We start from the raw sequence: 7,092 nt of genomic DNA, 5'->3' as shown, positions 1-7,092 counted from the left end.
CTGGGGCATCTCCTGGGGCATCTCCTGGGGCTGGGGGAGCTTTAGCTCAGCGCTGGCGGCCTGGGCAGGAGCAGCCCCTGGGCTTGCCTGGGCCTGGGCTGGGCGGCTGCTGTGGCAGTGGCTGGCTCAGCCGGTGGCCGGGGAGCCAGGCTGCCCAAAAACCCGCTGGGGTTCGTCTCCCCGTGGGGGCACGGGGCCACCGTTTGTGTGTCAGCAGGAGCGATGCTGGTGGCTGCCTGCCCCGGTCCAGGGTGTGTGGGGAGGTGACGGGTGTGGGCTGCCAGTGGGGAGCTGCTGGGACGGAGCTGGGACGGGCGCTGCCCTGGAAGTGTCCGGGTGGGGGCACAGCTGGGGGCCAGGCTGCTCGGGGGTCCTGGCTGTGGGGGTCCCCCTAAAGCACGGCTTAGGGCAGGAGCCAAGGACCCTCCCTTGCAGGGAGCTGTGCCCAAGCTGGGGTAAAGCTCAGCAGTGCCAACCCTCTGAGCCCTGGACCCGGCCACGAGCACCCACCGCCCCGTGGTGACCTTCTCGTGGGGCAGCTCGGCAGCCGGCGTGGCTCGACTTTTATCCCAGCCCAAAATCAACATGGAGACTTTTCTGCAGACACTTCGGGCTGGGTGGAGGAGCTGCAGGGTGGAGAAGGGCCTTTCCCTTGATCTGCTCTCACAATAGTAAAGCTGAGAGCCTGCCGGCCTCTTTGGGCGCGGGCTGCCCCCGGCAGCGCGGCTCAGCTACGCGCCCGCCCGTGCTGGCTCGGGGATGCTCCTGCCCGCGCCTTGCTCAGTTAATGTGAGTTGGTGACGACTTTCTGCTGGCAGCGATGTAATGTCCTCTGGGAACCAGCACCCTGACGCGTGTCCTTCCCCCTTCCCAGTGCAAATACAGGGGCACAGCTGCTGCATCCCTCGGCCCCAGGGCTGGATCTACCCCACGGACACAGGTGGGTGCTGATGGCAGCTCCTGGGTGCGTTTCCTTTGTTGTCCCGTCGCTGAAGGGTCCGGGGGGGCTGGAGCAGCTGGGAATGTCGGGGCAGAGCGAGTCAGAACAACCTGAGACACCGGGAATCGCGAACAAGTGGCCGATGGGGCCGAGGCCGGCTGCGGGAGCGGGGCTGGGGCAGGATCCAGCCGTGCCGTGGGGCACCTGAAGCCCAGATGTCGGAACCTCGGCACTCGCCAGCGCGGATGGAGGCGACACGTGGCCGGTAAATCAGCGCCACTTGGCCTCTGCGCTGGGATCACCTCCCCCTGGCCGGGCAGGGCTGCGCGGGCGCTGGGAGAGGTTCCCCCAGCTGAGGGTCAAAGGGGGCGAGAAGCCCCGGGAGGGGGATGTGGCTGGCCAGGAGCGGGGGCATTGCTGGGGGCAGGCGGGGGTGTTGATTGCTTCTTGGCATCTTCCCTGGCCCCAGGGTCAGGGAGACCTGAAATGCCCCCTCCTGTCGCTGTGAGCGGGAGCCCTGAGGTCAGCAGGGGCTCGGCAGGGCCCTGCTCAGGGATCTGGACCCCCCCCAGCAGAAAGTGTCAGGTCCATGTGCCAACAAAGGGCCTGGCAGAGCATTTCTTCGGGGTCGTTCCCCGGGACCCCATGGGCTCTCGCAGCCGTGCCGGGGCGGCCCAGCCATCCCTCCGAGTCTGGCGGTGCCTTGCCGAGCGCTCCCGGGCTGTGCAGGCAACACCCCCTCCCTGCTGTCAGGTTTTAGACACGAGTCCTCAAAAATGCAAAAAATGCAATGGGAATCAAGGTTGGCCTGACGATTTTTGATCTTTTCGCAATTGCTGCAGTATTGCCGTAAGTACATCCAGATGGCTGCAGACCACACAGAGGCAACGTGCCCCGCCGCCGCGGCCACCTTCGGGCCACCCCGTCCCACCCCACCGGGGACACTCGGGGGCCTTTGGGAGGTGCCAAGGGGCAGCACTCGAGAGGGACGTGGCAAGTTGAGCTGCGTGTCGTTAGGGTTAACCCTAAGAGGTGGCTGCGGGGTGACCTGTCCCCCAGGGCTGGTGGCTCTGAGGGATGCTGCGGCGGAGCCATCGCCCTGGCTTGTACCTGGGGCAAGGATCTGACCTCCAGCAAAGCTTCGCTAAACGGAGCGGGGCGCTGAGCATCGTGCAGTCAAAACTACGGATCAGCTGCTGGGAAGTGTTGCTAAACCATGTCTCAAAACCACTGGCTTCGGCTCCCGGTGCGGTCGCTGCCGCGGGCTGAGCTGGGCTCCTCGGCGCGGCGCTGCCCGGCTCCGTGAGCTCGTTCGGTGTTTGTCTGCTATTGCTGAAACCTCAAACAGGAGGCGAAACGGGCAGTGTAAGTTATTACCGGTGAGCGGCTGTGTCTGCAGAGACCTGGGGCAGGGCAGACCTGGGCTTGTTTCGGCGCTTTTACTGCAGCTGGGAGCTGGGGAGGGTGGTGGGGGGCGATGGGTGCCCCCAGCAGCGGGTGCCCCGGCCTTGGGGGGCTCCCGAGGGATGCTCGGTCCCTGCACGTGGCGCTTGGCTTCCCGGCAGAGCCACGCTCAGCGCACGTGTTCTGGTGGGCGCTGCTGCCCGACGCCCCCTTCCCCGGGAGCTGAGGGGCGAGGGATGCTGACTTAGCCGGGAGGCTCCTTTTAACCCACCGCTGGCTTTACTCCTGCTGGGAGCTGTGGTGGGAGCAGGGCTGGTGGTGCAGGTGCCTGGATGCAGCTGGGGGGGCCGGAGCAGGCAGAGGGGTGAGGGCAGGGCTGGGGGTCCCTCCCGCCTGCCCGGGCTCCTCCCGGGTGCTGCCAGTTGCGAGTCCTGGTCTCGTTCCTCGCAGCAGGAGGAACGTGTTTACTCAAAACCCGTGGGAACAAACCCACGGTGGCTTTTCTCAAAAAGCAAGAGCATTTCTAGGGAGATGAGAATTTCCTTTGCTGAAAGCCAGTTCCCATTAAGGAAAACATGTTTTGACCAAAAACTGACGCCCAGTTCTCTTCTCTGCGGTCTAGCCCAGCGCAGAGCTAAAGTGCCGGCGGTGCGAGGCGGGGGCCTGGCCCGGCTTTGGTCCTTCCCAGCGACAGCCGTGCCCACCAGGCTTCCCCAGAGCCGGGGGGAGAGGGGCTGCCCCCCCCCACGCCTGTCAGCCGGCATCACCCCAGAGCCAGCCCGGCTGCTGGCACGGGGCTCACGTGGTGCCTGGTGGGGACGCGCCCGGCACCCGCCGGGTTCCTCCCGCTCCTCTCCCATCACCCAAGGGCAGTCCCGCTCCCATCCTCGCCTCTGGTGTCGGCCGAGCACCCGTGGGCCGGTGGCCGTGCTCTCCCTCCCCTCCACTGCCCACCAAACCGAGGAAGTTGCAACCGCAGAGCTCTTGAAAGCATTTTTTTGGTGGAGACCACCGGTACTGAGAGATTAAAATTGCTGTTGTTTCTTCCATTACTCAGCTTTCCTGAATTATGGGGTGTAATACTCAGGGAGTGGGAATAATTAGGGGAGAACAATGGCAGGCTTGAAGGCTTAAATACGCCTGTGTGGTACTCCCAGCCAGTCCAGCCTGCTGTCACATTTCTCTAGGCCTCCATTTTCCACAGCCTGTCTGTGCCAAGCCGTTTCCGCTCCGGGTACCCGCTCCTCGGCTTCCTCATTCCTCGGGCTCCGCTCCCCGGCCCAGCCGTCCCGGTTAACGCTCTGCTCCCCAGCTTCGGGCCAGGCAGCGCCCCGGCACAGCTCCCCGCGCCCTGCCCGCCCGGGATGCTGGAGCCTGGGGGATGCAGGAGGGCGGGCGAGGGGATGCAGGAGCTCAGGAGATGCGGGCGTGCTGGGCGGGGGGATGCCAGAGCCTGGGGTGGGGGGAGGCAGAAGCCCAGAGCAGCCCCCCGTGCCTCTTTGCTCCCCCCAGGCCCCTCCACGCCGGGCAGGCAGGGGTCTTGCCGGGTCGTTTTGGTCCTTCGTGTTCAAGGAAGCCGCTGGGTTCGTCCCCTCCGGCTCCTCAGTGGCATCTTGCTCAAGCACCTTCCCGGCAACGGCTCGCTGCTGTGGGACCTGGGGGAGCAATAACGGCCGGGGAGCTTGGGCAAGAGGCCGCGGTGCCAGCACTGGCCCTGGGGCAAGACGCTGGCTCCAGCCGGGGCACGGGGTGGCTCTGGGGAGCTCCGTGCCTGGCAGTGGGATGGGGATGCAGAGCCACAGCCTGGGGCAGAGCTGGTCCTGTGTCCAGCAACTCCTCTCCAAGCTCTTGGTTGTCGCTGGTAGCACTAATTAAACCAAAATCGGGTTTGCTTTTTTCTGCAAAAAGACACATTGTTCTGGCGAGCACTTTCCCCGAGTGAGCTCCCGTGTCTCGGCTGCATCTGCATGATGGGTAGGTAAAAGCCAACGGGATCCCGGGGCTGAGATGAAAGTCTGGGCCTTTGCTTTGTTCAGGAAAGGGATCGGTTTAAAATTTTCAAATAATTTTGCTCCTGTCTCCTTCTGGTCGCTGGATGAACAGACTAATGACAACCGGGAAAGGAAGAGGCAGCAGAGCTGCTCTCCCTGGGCACTGCTGCCGGGCAGGACGCCCCAGGCTGGAACTGCTGGAGGAAAGATTTAATCTAGAGAGTAGCAGCTCTCAGGGGCTGGGTTGCCTGCGGCGAGGAGGAGAGCCCAGGTCAGCCGGGGATGGGCTGAGAGCAGCTCCTGCCCTGGGACGGGTCAGACGCCCTTCCAAAACCCGGCTTGCTGCGGCGCGGGGGAACGCAGACCGTTCAGCAGCTCCCTTCCTTGGAAGCCACAATTAAAAACTATTTTAAAAGAAAACAAACATCTCTCATCAAAATGCCTGTTGTTCCTGGCCCACAGCTGAAGGTCTTGTCGCCGGCCAAGGCTGCTCAACACCAGCAGCTTCCCGAGCTGCCTCTGGGCAAATCCACCCGCCGGACTCTTGGGGTTCTGGCTGTGTTTGGGAATCGGCCCTTGGAAACTCTGCACCTTTTGTAGAAAGTCCGAAAGGCTGGGCTGGTGCTCCCCTGCTCTCCCCAGGGTCTTTATTTCTGGAATGGAAACGAGCTTATGGCCTCAGTGTTACGTGGGCTGTGCCCCATCCTGTGGGTGCTCCTGCGCCTATTTCGGACGGAGCCCGTGTCCCCGCGCCGCATCCCGCAGTGGCGAACGGCTTCTGGAGGGGAACGGTGCTGCTGTCAGCAGGACGATAGTAGTTGTGGTTTTAATTATTGGAGTTTAAGTTGTGCGGAGCAGAATGAGAAAGCGAGAGCAGCAAAACCGCAGGGAGAAATGCGGAAAGGACGGTCTTTGGCCGGCTGCCCGATGGGAGGTGCGGTGGGGAGGGCCCCCGCGTCCCCGCCGGGTCACGGCACGGGGCTGGGGATGGCCCGGCTGATGTCAATCTCTTCTCCCGTGACTGTCGCGCCGTTGCCCATGGCCGTCCCTTCCCATCACAGCTTGGCACGAGCTGCCGGTGCCTGAACGGCCGTGTACGGAGACAAAGCACTGCACGGAACTTGGCTGCAGGGGGACACCGAGACTAGTCGGGTCCCGCGTGGGGTCCCTGCTCTGGACACCCCTTGTCCCTGCACGTGCTGCTGGTGCCCGTCTGCGTCTGGGAGCGGGGCCGTTTCTCACGGCGTTTCCGTTCAGCCAGCACTTGAGCAGACGCCTTCGCTGCAGCGTTGACTTTCAAAGGGCTGGACCGGCTCCACAGCTGGGCAGAGCATGGCAGGAGGGTGCTTGTCCTGCTTCGGAAACACAAAACAATAAAAAAGGAACAATGGAGCCTCTTTCCCTTCACCCGAAATACCAAACGCCACCGAAACGTGGCAGAGCTCCGAGCAGCGCTGCTGGGGCAGCTCTCGTGTCCCCTGGCCCGGGGAGGGGAACTGCAGATACCTCCTCCTCCTCTTCCTCAGCCCTGGCAAGGGATGCTGCGGGAGGGCGGGTGCCAAGGAGCGTCGCCAAAGGGCTGCCCTGACCCGCCGTTGCTGCCAGCAGGCATTGCCAGCTTCGGAAACCACGTCTGGGCCAGGGCAGTAGTTTCACAGCCTTGGGGAAGGATTCTGCACGCTGCCCGGGCTTCCCGGGTCAGCTGAACGCGCTTCGCAGCCTGCCCAGGGGCTTTCTAAAAGCATCCACGTACCCAGACTTGCCTAACACAGAGAACACGTTCTGTTGGCGCCCGCATGGTGCTGAGTGTGGGGAGATGCTCAGCCAGAGCCAGGAGCCCTGGGGCGGGGACGGATCCGTGCCTGGCTGGAACCCCCACCCCGAGCCCTGCCGCTGCCAACAGCTTTTCAATGCGCGGCTGCCGTGGGCGCTCCGGGACGTGGGGCTGGAGCACCCTGAGGGGCTGGGGCTGAGCACCCCACGCCTGCAGGGCCCGAGGGGGGGGTTTGTTGAGCTGTGAGCGGCCGGTACCAGCCCATACCCGCCGGCACTGCCCGTGCTTTGCCCGCTGGAGGCTGCCAGCACCGTGCCGGCCCTGCCGAGGAGCTGCCGGCCCAGCGCACAAGCCCTCGCGGGTGAAACATCCTTCGCACGGTCCCAGCGAGCACCCGGCACCCCGGCCAAGCACATCTGGCTGAAAGCTGTGGGAGCTGCCCCGGCAATGAGGACACCAGTCTGGAAAAGCTTCCCTCCCAGCGAGATTCCCCCATCCTGTCCAGGCTCCTCTGCCGGCACCATCAGCGGGTGCCGGGCCGTGGGCTCTGCAGCGGGATGGTGCCCGGGGCTGGGGCTGGAGGGGGCACGGGCCGGCCTGCGCCTGGGCTGAGGGTGCTGCGGCACGAGGTGGTGCGGAGTGTAGCCGGGCACCCTCACTGCCCTCCTGCAGCAGGGCAGGAGACAAACCCCGGCCTCGCAGGGACCACCAGCCACCCTGGGGGGGTGAACGTGTTCAGTCCCTCAGGCTTGACCCCGGTAAGGCACACACGGGACCTCGGCTCCCGCCAGCGCGCACCGTCGGGACACCAGAGTCCCGCTCGCCCGCGGGAGGAAGCGGAGCTGGAGGAGGGCAAGAGCTGGGCAAGCTCCTTCCACCCTCCGCCACTAAAGCTCCTGCAGCCCCTCGGAGGGGTCTGGCCGTGGGGCTGTGGCTGGGACCCGGGCTCTGGGCGATGTGGAGTCCGTCTGCGGCCAGCGCGG

This window comes from Athene cunicularia (assembly GCF_003259725.1).
Source record: "Athene cunicularia isolate RWA chromosome 23 unlocalized genomic scaffold, athCun1 chr23_part1, whole genome shotgun sequence".
NCBI classification, from domain to species: domain Eukaryota; kingdom Metazoa; phylum Chordata; class Aves; order Strigiformes; family Strigidae; genus Athene; species Athene cunicularia.
The sequence above is the reverse complement of the archived record's forward strand: the minus strand, read 5'-3'. Positions refer to the sequence as shown.